Below are 17712 nucleotides of genomic sequence, written 5' to 3' on the forward strand. Positions count from 1 at the left end.
TTTTGGTTCACTTTTCTTTTTTTTTTCTTTTTTTTTTTTTTTTTGCCCTAATCTGGAAAGCCACAAAATCTTTCCTCAAAAAAAAACAGCTGCTAAATGGAGGAGAAATGTAAACTTTTTTAAATTTGTAATCTTTTTTTTAAATGTTATTTGTAAACAAAAGAGTAAAGCCCATTCATATGCATATACGTGAACTTTCCTTGCATCCCGCTCGCAGTCCGGGTAACTCATGCATGTAAATATGCGTCGCAGCAGCACTTTGAAGTCTACAGTACAGAGGTGAACACTTTCAGATTCAGACCACTCTCGCAGACGGGGTGACCTACCATGGAGCAGACCACATTCACTACCCCGACTCCCCCCTCCGTTTTTACCCTTCTCCCACCCTTCCTCCCTCCTTTGCACACAGCAACTTAAGTGTCTGTTTTGTCTGGTTGAACCTCTCATACGGCGCGTTTATCCAAAAGGGGGGAAAAAAGATCTCACAGCTCAAGTTTGGAGTGTAGAGGGTCAGAGGATGTTAGTCTTTGAAGAGTACCAGACAAGAGGCTTTATTATGCATCATTCAGTAAAAGGTATTTCCTTTATTAGCGCTTGCTTCCATTGAGAACCAGCCTCTTAGGAGGACTCTTCTGCTGTCAGTGAGAGTTTCATGTTGGAAGTGTCTGGTTGTGTTTGCAGATTGGAAGTGGAAAAAGGAGGGTCACTTCTGTTTGCCTACACTTGCATTTGCTCGTTAGTGATAAAGGCAACCGACCGCCTTCAAAATGTGTTTGTTCCCTCTCGATTTTACAAAATCTGACAAAGGTTCCAAATATGTGCTCTGAAGTTTTCCCCATGAGCAAGAAGGTAAACAACTAAATGAGTAACAGAAACGAATGGATCATTCTATGATGCATGACTCATATGACTGTTGCACCATCGTAGGGTGCAGGTAAGGAGAACTGCTCCATCGTTTCTGATAAATCTTATTGATACCAGGCATGTAATCCTATTAACATACCAGAAAATAACAAGACTTTTCCCTCAACATGCTGCTGCCCTTTGCAAGTCAGCTTGCTGAAAGAAGACTGCAAATCTTTTCGCACTCTTACAAGAAATATGATATTCAGCTGTTGAAAAAATTTTCCAATCACAATAATAGTTTGGAAACAAAACCTGGTTGATGGTAATTAATTGTATGGAGGTGTACTGAGGTCTCATAAAGTTGTGGTTTCAAAAATGTTCTGTTTAATTTGGTTTCATGTGATACAAGAAGAAGTTCTGGATTTTTTTAATTATTTTTTTGGTTGCTTGGACAGAACGCAGAATAATGCAGCGCTGCCCCTCCTGCACTTGTTGCCATTCGTTGCTGTTCAACTGGCGGACAGAACATTTAAAAGAAAGACGGATTCAGATGTTTGGAGATATCAGTGACTGCAAAAACAAATAAACAAAAAAAAACAAAACACAAACAGCCATGATTTGAACACTATATACATCACCCCCGTGGCATAATATGGTATATTCTCAGTAATACAAACTTAATTTAGGTAACAGGAGAAATTATTTATTTATCTCTTAACAGAATTTTGTATAGAGTATATCTAAAATACTCGTGATGCAGCTTGCAAAGCTGAAATACGGGGCACAATGCCACTCGACATGCTATTGACCTGGCGTTTGCAAAGCAGCCAATCCAGGAGTGCTACTTATTTTCCTCTGTGTTGATTGGCCATACCACCAAGAGCATAAATAACAAAGACTGTAATTCTCCTGCATTAGTCCTAAGACGGTTTCTGCTGTGCGTATTTATTTACATTAACGTATATTTGATGTTTAAGCTGTTAAGAACAGGCAGCTCGAGAGGGGGTCTTAAGTATTTTCAGGTTTTAGTTAGTTCCGGCTATCATCCTTTACGCTGTGGGGTAAATGCTGTGAAATTTTTTACTTAAGGTCTGAGAATCTCATGACTTAACTGAAATACTGCTGCTACATAATTTTAAACAATTCTGAAAAATGGCTACTGGATTCCCCAAAGTTCTACAAATTAAAAATATACAAAACAGAAAAAGTGTCATTTCCAGGATTTGGTTCCATCACCTCCAAGTAAGTTGTTTCACCTCCTATTTAGTATTAAGATGTTCCCCCAAACAAACAGGCATGCCTTTGTGCAACTCTTCCCTGAATGACCTTTCCTTTTGTCCCCTTCTTCCGATTCTCACTAGGCTGTGTAATGCGAGATCCGAGATGACCCTCGAGCCAGCTGCTTCTTGCTCCAGTGTTGGATCACTCCCACACATGAGCAAGCAACATAATATTTGTTTCTATTAGATGCGCCCCCCTCCTATGTCCAATCAGTAATTGGCACGCTTTTTACTCTTCAAAGTCGTCTGAAGGTGGGAACCGGCGGAGGCTGATGAGTGAGCCTCTCGGTCTGGGTGTGGGCCGGCCGGTGTGGGGTTAAGGGTGATGTGTTTGGGCTTTCAGCACATGCTGACTCAACATCATTCAGCGCGGCTGACCTTACGGCCCCCTTTACGCCGCTGAGCTGCAGTTTTGGTGTACAGGTGTTGGTACTGTGAGAGGCTGCAGCTTGGTAGAGGAGTCACTCTTGTACAAGGTCCGCAAAAAATGTTGCTGCTCGTGTTTATTTGCCTCTATGTGCAGAGCCAGCTGGAAAGCTTAAATTAATGAGTTTTAAAAGTTGGACAACTGAGAAACATTTGTTGAGCAATTGTAGCCATGTACCAGCACTGTTGTAGTTTTAGTGTCTGCTCTAATTTAAACTTGGAATAAAAGTTTGCTATTCTGCCAGTAATACAATTTGTTTGAAAGGTACATAAACAACTGGCCACATCCAAACTACCCTATCAAATCCTCATGTTAAAGAAGTTTAAAGAAAAGTCAGTGAATGGCATTAATCACATAAAAATCATATTCAGAATGGTTAAATGCTGAATGTAATGTCCGTTATAAAACATTTAACTGAACCAGTGTTTCTCTACTCGCTTCATCAGGGACCGGTTGTATGTTTTAGGTGCTTCCCTTCAGCCGCACACCTGACCTGAATAAGTGGGTGATTAACAGGCTTCTGCAGCGCTTGATGGCATGCAAAGGAGGTCCTGCAATCATTGGAATCGAGTGTTTTGGAACAGAGGCACATCTAAAATGCAGTGGCCTCTGGGGACTGGGATTGGGAAACACTGATCTAAACCAGTAAAATTATTAGACAAACACGTTAATCATGTTGTTTCTGCAAGGATTATTCCTCTGTGTTTTCTTTTACCCCAATAAGCTGCAGTTCATGGAGAGGTAACAATCATCATAACAAATAATGCTGTCTTCAAGGGTCAGCAGATGGGAAGATTTATCATTGAATTACGTCGACTTGTTTTGAATTAGATACATAATTCTGCTTTTTCCTAGTGGTTTGAGTCCTGGCCGTGAAGTGCACTTCGCAGTGTAAGTCTGGGGAATTAACAGCAAAGTTCTCACGCAGTCCAGAGCCACGCAGCATTTCTCCTTTCCTACCTGTTGCTTTGCACTGCCAGTCAGCTGGCTCAAAGTACATTGCTACGTCTTTTCATAGCTTATAAAAAAAAAAAAAGACAATTTTGACTGTCAGAATATTTCCTGATTGTTTTTATGGATAAAATCAGTGACAGAGTTAAAACTCTTACTTAATTCAAGAATGCAATCCTTTAATATGCGATGTAACAAACTTCCAACAGAATTACTACATTTCAGTTCAGTTGCTTTTACCATATAAAAGCAGCTGAACCTTATTATATTGTTATATTTTTTTTAATTGTTGTAGTTTTACTTCATATATGGAAGAGTTAAAAACGTGTTGAATTCTTAAAAAAGTAATACTTATACCATTAATATTCTTTAATTATGATCAAGTATTTAAAAATAAAAATGCATTTGAGTCACGATGACCTATTCTACGTAGAAATAAAAGCACAATCATTCAAAAAAGAGCAATTTTAGGCAGTTTTTTTGGTCATTATAAACCCTAAACAAAGCATCATCACTACTCTCTTTCTGGATTTTTTTTATGATATATAATTTGCATTTTAAAAAAAAATCCAAACTAAGCATTACATATTTTAAAAGTGGTTTAAAAAAATTGTGAATTGCTTCTTTACCTCACCTTTTCATTTTGTTTCATGATCTGCTGAACACAAATAATAAAACCAAACAACCTGGACAGTTTCTGTTCATATACAATAGAGACCAAAATTATTCACTACCAGAGCAGGTTTAGATTTTTTTTCCCAACTATTAAGAAGTCTGTTTCTGGTAGAAATAAGTTATAAATTATTTATTGGCCAATCAAACCTTTTATGTAAAAGCTGAGTCGTTGTTACCCTGTTAACAATTGTGATGTTTTATTTTGAGAAGCTCCAGCTCTTTGAGGCTGGAAGGTCTCTGTGCAATCACCCTCATCTTTAGTTCCCTCCAAACATTCTCCATCAGATTCTGATCGGGACATTGAGCCAGAAAAAATTGCCTTTAACTCCAGTCAGAAAAAAAAACATGTTGGTAAAAGAAAATAACTTTACTTTTACTCTGACCGTTTTGAAAGTTAAAAAAAAGGAAAAAAACTGGTTCTATGATTAGAAAAAACTTTTTTTTTTAAATTGTAAAAGACGTTTAAAAGTCAAAGCCATAAGTCTCTCAGTTCTGAAAGTCTGATTCAGTTTTTCTCCTCCAGCCAGTAGACATTTCCACAATTGAAATTATTTTTTTAAGTAATTCATCTGATTTGTATTAAGACTTTCTCAAACACACATCCAAAAGTGATATCTGATTGTTCACTTTCTCTTCCTTTTCCATATGTTTTATTGTTGGCAGGCTACTTCCAGGGCTAAATTACATTTGCTGTCTTGGTGAAGCTCAGTCGCTTACAGAAAAGCATAACACACCACAGAAAATCTCCTCTTTCATTTGGACCGGTCTGCAAATAATATCGGAAGGACTAAGGAGGCCATGTTTTAGATCACTGAGAGGAAGAAATCTGGGTTTAATATTCCTTTGTATAAACTGTGGGAAGTGAACTGCAGGAAACGCGGATATTCACCTGCAAATCATCTGAAGCTGACAAGATGTGTTAAACGATACGAGGGTAATGGTGGCTGGAAGAACACTTAGAGGAAAGGACAGTGTGGCTGCCTATATGTCCAGTTCAGAGTCAAGTTGCTCGTTGTTGTCTGTTTTCTTTAACCGGACAAATAAAACAGCTGAGAGACTTATGTAGGTGATATGAAGCACATCAGTCTTGATTTGCAAAGGTGGAGGAATAATTGCTGCTTTTGTCTTCTCTCAAACATTGTTTGAGTGGATCTGTGCAGACATTCTTGGTTTTTTTTTGTGATTTTCTTTTACTTTGAAACCTGAACACAACACTTCTGCTGTTTGCCATTTGATCCCTGAAGCTAAAAATAAAATAACCGACTCAGAGAATTTAGGTGGTAAAGTCCTGTCTCCTAACTCCCTCTTTCAGACAGATCCCTACTTCCTCTAAACAGACGGCAGTTAATTGTCTCATGCCTACATGTCAGTCTTCCTGTTGCACATTTTCTATGTTGTCTCTTTGAAGAAAATTTAGTGAGTGAACACTGACAGACAGACATGGGCAGAGGCACTGGATTCTGTTAAACTACAGACAGATGAAGGTATCAAACAGGTTTGCAACAAGGCAAAACCTTAAAACTTTAAACCCTTTGTAGATATAGGAACCTCTGCTGAATGCCTGGTTAAATGCTAATATTTTCATCTAGTCCCATCCGCTGACTTTGTGTCCAACCATGCTTAGCGCCGATTTGGCAAAATGATCTATGAGAATCTACCTTTAAAAGTTTGTTTTTTCTCCTTGCGAATGATGATAACGTCATAGGGGAAGTTTAAGTGACTGACTAAATTCTCTGTAATATAATCAATGCATTGACTGGTTGGTAACTGTGCATGGTGTAAAAATGAGTGAATATCTGAACTACAGACATCATTTCTCTACTTACAGCTCACTCAGCCCATTGCATTATGGTCCATGGTCAGTATTCCTGACACGTTAGGAGGTACTTAAGATAAATCAAGGACTTATTTAGGTCTGATTTGTTTGTTTTATTTTTAATGTCACATTAAAAAGTTGTCTAGGATGCGTTAAAAACTTGTGTGATGTAAATTGTTAAGTTCTCCTTAGTTTTATCGAAGGTCCACCACACGACTCTTCTAAAGCAATAAAGTTTCCAGTTGGAACTGCTCTCCCTCTCACGGTTTCCTTCGATTAAACAGATTATGTAAAAAGCATCTTCTAAATGTCCAATTCATCATTCACAGTTGATCCTTTTTCTAATTAAATGGAAATCAGAATGTGCTTTTCCATATATACTTTTTCGGTCTGTTTCCATTTGTCGTTTTATTTGTTTGCCATGTTGTGTGTTTTCATGGTTTTTATTTTGTGAGAGAGCCTTCAGCATTTTTCAGCCTTCATATTGACACTTGTTCACATGTCTGTTACTAGAGAATGAATTTCCTGGAGCGCTTTGCGTCCAAAAGCGTGAGCCAGCTGAGCTTTTTTTTTGTTTGTTTTTCAACTTGGACCAGCACGACATTCAAGGAGGAAAGAAAACGCAGACTTTTACTCCAAACATTCCCCGTCAAACGTTCCAAACATTCGACAGGGAATGTAATGCAGTTTCAGTTTTATTGAGCAACATGTGGATCTAATTGTTTCTAGAAACCTTAGGTAATTAGATTTTAACATTACTCATAAGTGCTACAGGTGTTTGGTTTAGCGTTTAGCACCATCAGCTCAAGATTCTCAAAGTTTAAAGCTCATATTATCAACACCCTTCTTTCCAGCAGTTTTTCTTTCCTCCAGACTAAAGCACTTTGAGATTTCTTTGTTGTTTACCCAGAAGTGTTCAGCTCCAGGTCTCTGTTGGAGTATTAGGGGTACCAGCTTTCAGCAGTCTGGTGGGCCAGCAGCCCCACAGCGACAGCCTCCTATGCGCTTTTATTTGGCCCGTAGCCAGGAGGTGTCAGAAATATTGACACGCTTTCACGTGACGAAGACTTTGCCAGCCAATCTCCCCCACCCTCCTTTCTTAAAGCCCGCCATTCTGTCTGCCCAGCCAGGTATTGTAGGGCCCTGTGAAGGCCCTCTGAATAGTGTCAAACTTGATAGTTCTCATTTTGCTTCCTGTACATGGCAGAAGAAAAAGTGCCCACCGTGTGGGTTTTTCTTTTGTGACGACCCTTTCTAGTCCTCCTGGGAACACACCACATTCCAGCCACAATCATCCCCCCCACCCCCACCCTCCTTTGTGAATCCGGGCATTGTGGGTGAGCCTGCTATGCCGATAACCCTCCTACCTCTCGGGTGTAATGCAAGAAGAGCATCATAGAGGTCTAGACTTGTATTTCTGCATGCAAAGCCGGATAATGAGCAGAAGGTTTTCAGTGATTTGGCAGAGTTCTTGTTTGGCTCTGTTTATGTGCAGATCCACTCCCTACGATATGATTTAAGGTCTGCTACATCTGGACAAATTACCACACCAGTGTACCATGCATGGGCCCCATGTGTCAGTTATGGTTTATGTAACTACATACGCGGAACCATAGTCTGACCTGCTAATCCCAGAGGCATCATTTCTAGTGTGGCTCAAAGAAAGATTTTCCTGCATCCAGCCACCAGAACTAAGTCGGCAAAAAGAAAGTTTCTGATTGCAGATATGATTTATTTCATGTTTAAATGTACAGAAGGGTGAGTTTTAGGTTTTGGTCTCCGCTCCAAGACTTTCAAAAGGTTTCTATCCTCCCATTTATGGGAATGCAGATCTTTGAACACCCTTGAAAATAAAAACTAAATTCAAGACACATTTCCGATCACCAAGCTGGTGAAGAAACATCGTTTTTGCTGCTATGCAACACTATGTTGTGTGTTATTGTGTCATGAACCATTACCCCCTCTGGGTGAGGAGAACATGTTTTTCCTCCTCTTTGTGACAAGAAGGAATTGTTAAGGTTAAGTAGATAGGGCAGCCGGAAATAATTACCAAGCACTTGCGAAGTCCAGCCCCCCTCATCCCTCCTCCTTTTGTCTGTCCTTTTCCTTTCATTTTAACAATCTTTTCAATGTGCAGATCTTGTTTATGATTAAATTCAGGCTGTACTTGCCTCTAAGCGCAGCAAAAAGATGTTTCACTAAAACAAGCTGTAGTTTCGTGGTTAGACCTGTAATTTACTGGGCTTAGATGCCATCGCAGGCTCCTTGGCAAGAAGAAAGGCGGGCTTTTGTGTGGAGTTCATGGAAAATGACCCCCTCTCTACAAATCAACTGGCAGATGACAGACAATGATGAAAATTAGATTCTTTGAAGTTGTAATGGCCATTGAAATGTGTAAAATTCTTGCATTGAAAGGAGAACCTCCTGGAAAGGCCTCAGTCTTTGGGTGGCTGCTGCCGGCGTGCTGGGAGGTTCGTCTGTGTTTTGTCGCCGACTTCCCAGTGCTTGTTTGCTAATTCCCTGAAGAATTGGACCAGATCTTTGATAGGAGCCTGAAGGGGCTCCCAGGTCCCACCTACTCCAATTGTCACACTGGCCTACTTTCTTTCAGCCTGGTGATAAACATCTGGTTTGTTGGGATGAAAATGGAGTTCCATCAGATTTTAGTGGCTGTTGGANGCTGGACCATTCCAAAACTTTAATTTTCTTCTGTTGAAGACAGCTTGTTGTTGATATTTATTTATTTTTGGTTATTGTGCTTTTTCTGTCAACATTAACTAGTATTTGGAATTGTTTTTAATCCCACCACATGAGTTATGTAATGATGTATAAGCTATCATGGCCAGGCTGCAGTCGGCTGCTAACAGACATGCAGTTCACAGCGATTTTAATTTCAAAATAGTGCTTCCTTAAGTAGATGGAAGGTGGTGCTTCTTTAGCTCCTTTAATATCTGTGTTGTTTGTGACCGAAATCTTTCAAACATACAAGTGTGCCGGTCTTGCAAGTGAAGGAAAAGTGTAAATAAGCTTCCTTCAGACAGCTGATTGGCAGTATGCAGCAACTAGTGGAGGGAAGAAAGGTTTTCACAGGACCTTGTGCTCATCGCTGTTTACAGCTGGAAAACAAAAACAAAAAAAAACTGATCTCCAAACTTCTTTTTTGTTTCCTCATAAGAGATGTTAAACTTTAAAGCTTGTTGTTGTTTTGAAACCTTGCCTAGTTGCGTCCAGAAATAATAATTATTAAATACCAGATGACGGATCAAAACATTAGAATATCGCTCATTCTACAAAATCAGAATACAGTTAGAAATGTATTTAATACTTGCCGTACATTCGAAGGACAATTTTGTTCATAATTGATTTTTTTGTTGTTGTTTATATTGTTTTGTTTATTTTGGATATTTAAAATGTCTTCCAGTTCCAGTGTTAAATTTCTATAAGAATTAAAATTGCATTGATCTTTGACAACGCTTTTTTGCAATATTACCTTATCATTACCACTATATTACTTGAAAATGGTCTCAGAACAACAACATTGCAATATATCACAATAACTTCTGGGACAATTTATCATCCAGCAAAATTTGTTACCATGAAAGGCCAAACAGAAAAAAAAGAGAAAATCCAAGTCATGCCCCCTCTAAGCTTTCTGATTAATTAATGTGACAATGTGCAGCGGTACAGATTGGTTTATTAGTTTGATGCAGTTGAGGTAAAAATCTGCAGTTACCGGCCAAACAATCAACGCATTTCATCAAGCACAGCACAGCTTTTCCGTTCTCTTTTGTGAAAACTAAAGTTACGCTTTTGTAGCCAATATTCCGACAAATTGTCTCGGTCATATTTTGATAATTAGGACATTATGCTGAGTGAGCCCTTCCTTGGCTGAGTGGCGATGGATCTGCGCCGCTCAGTGTCAGGATACGGCTGCACTTTCACAAAGAGCTCCACAGTCCCCGCCTGCCAGTCACCCAGCAGCCAACAGTAAGCACGTCCCGTCATTAGGATGAGAGCGAGGCTCTGCCAGAGATTCACCAGACAGAACTAATAGGTGGCGGGGGGGATTCCTTCCTAGCCGCTTCCTTTTCACTGTACCCTCACCCCACCGCGTCCTCCAAGACTGTCGGTGGCTGCAGAATGCCACTTGTTTGTGTAATTTCCTGCTTTGTAGTGGGCCGTTGAGTGTAATGTCCATTCATTGATTTTTCAGGTCTGCAAGCACATCAGCATCAAGGCTGGCAGAGAAAGCAGAACAAGACACGCAACTTATTACCGTTGATGAGAAATTGGTAAGAATCCCTGCTTTTCAACGTGACACATAGCTGCTGCTTTTTTTTCTTTTTCTTTTTTTTTGTCTGATCTGCCGTCTACCAATTATTTTCTTGGTAAACAGTTGGAAACTCTTAATCAGCTTCAACAGGACAGTAGGCTTTTGCAACAATTTGATGGCAGGTTTCGTCATTAGTGTGCATGCTCAACGCTCACATTAATCCTTTTGGCACAGCCGTCCTTGTTATTACAACTACTGAATAGCTTACTGAGTGGAATTTGGGCAGCAATTTGGCAGAATTGCTGCGAGTAATGCTCAAATCTAGTTTCACGTATAACGGAAAAAATATAGTTTGTAGAGCAACAAAATAACTACAGATGATTCATTTCTTGACCCTTATGGTGTTTTCTTTGTTATTCAAATATATGTTGATATTGTACAGTTTTGTGGCTGTCCAACATTACATAAACCAATAAGGTTTCATGTTATATTGAGCACAGAGTGAGAGAAATGTAACATTGGTTCATCGCATCCAGTAGCAGCTCTTTCCTGGCTCTACTGTGCCTTACCCCAGGTTATTAATGACTAAATATTGGCTGTGATCATCAACAGTGTCACTCGATGTCTGAAATTAACTTTTTCTTTTACAGGTCAAGCAGGGTGTTAGATGAATATCAAATAGGCCAACAAATAAATTGTCTGTTTGAGCATCACGTTTTGCATTCAACAGATTCTCACAAACAAACTAAGAGGCCAGAGTCGAATCCGGTGGAGAAATTCTGGTCCACAACTCTAAATGCAAAGAGTTTGATAAATACTGCTGTGTATTTTTGTTGTTGTTTATTCATATATGAAATATTTTGATCGTCACTCTTCTGCCATGTTTATGATTAGGTTGTTTTTTTTTTTTTTGTTTTTTTTGCGTCACCTACAATTTTTTGCCTCCTTACTGATTTCCTCTGGGTTTCTTAACTCACTAAATGTTTCAGATAATCAACCAAATTTGAATATGTGACAAACATAACTCGATTAAATACAAAATGCATATTTAAATAATAGTTATATTTATGAAACTCATGAAAACCAACCTCATGTAATCATGAATTAACTGCTGCGGTGTTTTTTTGTTTTTGTTTTTTTTTTCCCACTAATCAGGCCACAAATGAGCAGCCTGTGAGCCTGTAAGCAGTTTATGTGAGATTTCATAGCTCATCTTTTAGATGGAAAAGATCGGTGAAGCACAATCGGACTGTGATGGCTTAAGATAACTGAAATTTACTTGAAATGTGCAGAATTGGAGCTAGAATTAAGATAAACTGACATTTACGAAAATTAAATCGAAATGATCCTTGTGGAAGAAAAAAATGTTCCTGTTAAAATAGCTTACTGATCTGATACCTACCAACCAAGCCTAATTGTGGCCTTTATTGACTTAGTGATGTTGACCCGGGAAAGACACGCTTTTAGTTTACTTCACTACGATTCTATGCACAGCAGATTGAAAAGAAAGCTTGATTTGATTTGATTTAATGTCATTTAGGTTTTAAAAATTCAATCTGTGGACAGAGGAAACCAGGGTCAGTAGGGAGTCATCGTAGTTCCACATGTAACTTGCAAGTCTTCCATGCAAACTTGTAAATATTTAAATTAGTAAATTAGTATTTGACCTCGGTTTGGCATTTGACTTCTGAGACATTTGTTCTCTCGCCGACTGATAAATGGAAACAGAGATTTACCTTCTGTTAAATTTCCTGCTCGGTAACCAAAGAGGTGACCAATCCATGGCACACAGAGTCTTCTAGGGGATAGATGTAAGTTAGGATTTTATAGCCTGTGCTGTGAGTTTGGATCTGTAATTTTGCTTAGATAAAATAAATTAGCACAACACGCCATTTGTGGCTCTCAAAATGACTTTATATGGCATGTGTCTTTGACCAGTTCAAGAACAGTGCACAGACACTATTTATTTTTTACGTTTAGGGAAAGATTTTTACACAAAAATTAAAATATTCACTATAAAAGTATCCATCCTTTACATTCAGTGTTTTGCTTTTGTTTTGATTCATAGTAAATGTGACCACAAACATCTGGTGACTTTACTCAAAACAGATTTTACTCTCAGTGTTCAGGAAAGAAACAGGCGGCTCACAGCTTTACACAATTTTTAATTAAAACATGAACTCACCTCTGCATGTTTTATGTTTTGGGTTCTTTTCTCATCGGCACGTATGGATCTAATGTTGGTTGAAAAAGAAAAAAAAAAAGAACAATACAAGACGGATAAAAACATGCAGTTTTCTGACCTGAACACAAAATAAATCGATGTTTGAAGTGGCCAAAGTTAGTGCTGCACCAGCCGCTTAAAACAAAGCATTTGAAGTTTGTGGTGTCTTAGTGAAACATCAAGGACATAGAAAATAAGTGCAAACAAAATTGATTTTAGGAGGAATGAGGGAGTCTGTTTTGGACCTTTTTTTTTTTTTTTTTAAATGGCCAGGGGGCGGTGTGAGCAGCATCGGTGTGCTTTTGTCTCAAAGCAAAGCTGGCCATACTGGCAGACAAACCTTTGGCTAGGCGGAGTGTCTGTCTCTGTCCTCTCAGTAGGGGCCGCCGAGAGGACCAGCAGAGACGAGAAAAAAGGGCCTCCAAAACACAGTGAGGGATTTTAAAGAAAAGGAGTTTGCACAGAAAGAAAAAAAAAAGTTTGTGAGACTCAATTGGGGGAGAAAAAAAAAAAAAGAAAAAAAAGACAGTGGCCACCTCAGTGTTGTTGGTCACAGAGCTTCCTTTGTGGCGTGTTGTTGCTGGCGACGGCGGGAAGTACTCTAATGCTCACCCAGACGGGCCAAAAAGAGAGGGCCTCAGCTGTTTACAGTGCGGTGGTCTCAATCTCACATGGAAGAGGGCAGCAAGAGTGCTCTTCCTGCCGGGCATTTGGGAGCACGTCGGCACTCTAGCCGGCCGTCAGCCCGTCGATAAGTGGAAATTGCTTTCTGTGGAGACCAATCGGCAAAAAGATCTCGATCTTTTGAGAGGTGATGTCGGGTGAGGGCGCTCCCTCTCTTTGCCAGCCAGAGGAGGTCGTGGCATTCTGCTTATTTCATTTAGATGAGGCTGCAGTTTTTGAGCAGGGCAAGTGATGTTTTGAATTCGCTCCAGAAACCGTCTGACTCTTTCTGTCTGTGATACTCGCTTATCTTGTCCTTTGTTCTCATCTGTCCAAGAAAATGCAACCCCTTACAGGAACTCGCATCTCCACAGGTTTTCTGTCCTTCTCTGTTACGCTCAAATTTAGGAGGTGAAGGACAAAAAAGTTCCATCTCTCCCAGAATGCAAACAAATTTATTGGAAAGGCTCAATAACTGACTGTTACAGAGAACAATAATTAGTAATTGAAGCATCTAAAATCAACCAATTTATACTGATATACCAAAGTAAAAACCTCTTGAAGTTTTTAAGCGTCTTATAATTTTAAAACCTCAAACTTAAACTTATTTTTAGGGTTTTTATGCTATAAGCTACCAACAAAGCAACAGCTTTCAATTTTTATTTTACAAACAAGAAAGATGTGATGAGATTTTGCAATATAGGCTCAGGTGCTATAGACTGGATAGAGAACAATTTCAACTAGATTCATGTTATATCTTTGACTAGGCCATTCTAACACAAAAATATAATTCTGGCTGTGTATTTAGGGTTTTTCAAGACTTATGCGGCAGCAGCATTTCTTCCAGGATTTTAAAAGCCAAACTCTACCTTTATTTTATTGCTTCAATGTAAAGAATTTCTAATTCCCCAATGAATACTTTCTTTGCCGTTTTAATTTGAATTAATTTAAGCATTTGACGGGTTTTTTCCCCCCATTTTCTCAAATGTAAAATTTGAATTATGACTATATTACCAACTAAACTTTGACGTGATTGTCAGACGTTTTGGATGGAGGCCAAACAAAAAAGATGCGTGATGGAGCTCCAGTGCCCGGGGCTGTTCCCCGGATTGCCCGGCCCGACGCGCCTTTGTTTGTAATTACTGTTTGATTAAGCATGCTGGGCAGCTCCCAGGGTCCGGCTGGCTGGCCACTGATACACAGCTTTTACAGGGAATGTCTGTGACCTCAGTCAATTAGAGTCAGCTCCTTTTTGCTTTAGCACTCCGGCCCCCTTCTGCAGAAACAGCCATAACAGCTGCCTCAATAAGCAGCACTTTGTACCCCCGCTTATTCACAAGTGTCCAAACGTCTACTACTCCCGCTTCAGCCACGGCCCGCTCCGCGCTCTCTCTCCACATAAAGACAACACCATAATCTTAAAGCGCTTGTTGAAGCCTTGTTATAGAGTTCTCTAAAGGCCGTGGGGTTTTACAAGGCGGAGGAGGACAGTTATTAGGCCACGAGGAATCGACGAACAGGAAAGAAGGTGGATAGAGGAGGGGGGTGTATTAGATTGGTAGGGCCATTTTATTCCTGGCATGCTTTGTTTAGTGCAAAATTCTTGGTTTCTAGTGAATCTCGGTGCACACCACTTGCCTGGCAATTGACATAACATCTGTGCACAAGATGTTGGGTTTGACTGCGGTAAGGTGGTTGACTCAAAAGGCATGTTGTTGGTTCTTTTTAAAGACCTAAATTAGAATCAGATTGAGGGATCCTGCGCCTGTCAGTCAGCATTTATCTTGACTGACAGGGTTTCTCATGTAGGATGATTTTAATTGGCCTCAAAATGGAGTCAACTGGGAGTTTTGGTTCACTTTTCTTTTTTTTTTCTTTTTTTTTTTTTTTTTGCCCTAATCTGGAAAGCCACAAAATCTTTCCTCAAAAAAAAACAGCTGCTAAATGGAGGAGAAATGTAAACTTTTTTAAATTTGTAATCTTTTTTTTAAATGTTATTTGTAAACAAAAGAGTAAAGCCCATTCATATGCATATACGTGAACTTTCCTTGCATCCCGCTCGCAGTCCGGGTAACTCATGCATGTAAATATGCGTCGCAGCAGCACTTTGAAGTCTACAGTACAGAGGTGAACACTTTCAGATTCAGACCACTCTCGCAGACGGGGTGACCTACCATGGAGCAGACCACATTCACTACCCCGACTCCCCCCTCCGTTTTTACCCTTCTCCCACCCTTCCTCCCTCCTTTGCACACAGCAACTTAAGTGTCTGTTTTGTCTGGTTGAACCTCTCATACGGCGCGTTTATCCAAAAGGGGGGAAAAAAGATCTCACAGCTCAAGTTTGGAGTGTAGAGGGTCAGAGGATGTTAGTCTTTGAAGAGTACCAGACAAGAGGCTTTATTATGCATCATTCAGTAAAAGGTATTTCCTTTATTAGCGCTTGCTTCCATTGAGAACCAGCCTCTTAGGAGGACTCTTCTGCTGTCAGTGAGAGTTTCATGTTGGAAGTGTCTGGTTGTGTTTGCAGATTGGAAGTGGAAAAAGGAGGGTCACTTCTGTTTGCCTACACTTGCATTTGCTCGTTAGTGATAAAGGCAACCGACCGCCTTCAAAATGTGTTTGTTCCCTCTCGATTTTACAAAATCTGACAAAGGTTCCAAATATGTGCTCTGAAGTTTTCCCCATGAGCAAGAAGGTAAACAACTAAATGAGTAACAGAAACGAATGGATCATTCTATGATGCATGACTCATATGACTGTTGCACCATCGTAGGGTGCAGGTAAGGAGAACTGCTCCATCGTTTCTGATAAATCTTATTGATACCAGGCATGTAATCCTATTAACATACCAGAAAATAACAAGACTTTTCCCTCAACATGCTGCTGCCCTTTGCAAGTCAGCTTGCTGAAAGAAGACTGCAAATCTTTTCGCACTCTTACAAGAAATATGATATTCAGCTGTTGAAAAAATTTTCCAATCACAATAATAGTTTGGAAACAAAACCTGGTTGATGGTAATTAATTGTATGGAGGTGTACTGAGGTCTCATAAAGTTGTGGTTTCAAAAATGTTCTGTTTAATTTGGTTTCATGTGATACAAGAAGAAGTTCTGGATTTTTTTAATTATTTTTTTGGTTGCTTGGACAGAACGCAGAATAATGCAGCGCTGCCCCTCCTGCACTTGTTGCCATTCGTTGCTGTTCAACTGGCGGACAGAACATTTAAAAGAAAGACGGATTCAGATGTTTGGAGATATCAGTGACTGCAAAAACAAATAAACAAAAAAAAACAAAACACAAACAGCCATGATTTGAACACTATATACATCACCCCCGTGGCATAATATGGTATATTCTCAGTAATACAAACTTAATTTAGGTAACAGGAGAAATTATTTATTTATCTCTTAACAGAATTTTGTATAGAGTATATCTAAAATACTCGTGATGCAGCTTGCAAAGCTGAAATACGGGGCACAATGCCACTCGACATGCTATTGACCTGGCGTTTGCAAAGCAGCCAATCCAGGAGTGCTACTTATTTTCCTCTGTGTTGATTGGCCATACCACCAAGAGCATAAATAACAAAGACTGTAATTCTCCTGCATTAGTCCTAAGACGGTTTCTGCTGTGCGTATTTATTTACATTAACGTATATTTGATGTTTAAGCTGTTAAGAACAGGCAGCTCGAGAGGGGGTCTTAAGTATTTTCAGGTTTTAGTTAGTTCCGGCTATCATCCTTTACGCTGTGGGGTAAATGCTGTGAAATTTTTTACTTAAGGTCTGAGAATCTCATGACTTAACTGAAATACTGCTGCTACATAATTTTAAACAATTCTGAAAAATGGCTACTGGATTCCCCAAAGTTCTACAAATTAAAAATATACAAAACAGAAAAAGTGTCATTTCCAGGATTTGGTTCCATCACCTCCAAGTAAGTTGTTTCACCTCCTATTTAGTATTAAGATGTTCCCCCAAACAAACAGGCATGCCTTTGTGCAACTCTTCCCTGAATGACCTTTCCTTTTGTCCCCTTCTTCCGATTCTCACTAGGCTGTGTAATGCGAGATCCGAGATGACCCTCGAGCCAGCTGCTTCTTGCTCCAGTGTTGGATCACTCCCACACATGAGCAAGCAACATAATATTTGTTTCTATTAGATGCGCCCCCCTCCTATGTCCAATCAGTAATTGGCACGCTTTTTACTCTTCAAAGTCGTCTGAAGGTGGGAACCGGCGGAGGCTGATGAGTGAGCCTCTCGGTCTGGGTGTGGGCCGGCCGGTGTGGGGTTAAGGGTGATGTGTTTGGGCTTTCAGCACATGCTGACTCAACATCATTCAGCGCGGCTGACCTTACGGCCCCCTTTACGCCGCTGAGCTGCAGTTTTGGTGTACAGGTGTTGGTACTGTGAGAGGCTGCAGCTTGGTAGAGGAGTCACTCTTGTACAAGGTCCGCAAAAAATGTTGCTGCTCGTGTTTATTTGCCTCTATGTGCAGAGCCAGCTGGAAAGCTTAAATTAATGAGTTTTAAAAGTTGGACAACTGAGAAACATTTGT

Source organism: Poecilia formosa, unplaced genomic scaffold (assembly GCF_000485575.1).
Source record: "Poecilia formosa unplaced genomic scaffold, Poecilia_formosa-5.1.2 Scaffold148, whole genome shotgun sequence".
NCBI classification, from domain to species: Eukaryota; Metazoa; Chordata; class Actinopteri; order Cyprinodontiformes; family Poeciliidae; genus Poecilia; species Poecilia formosa.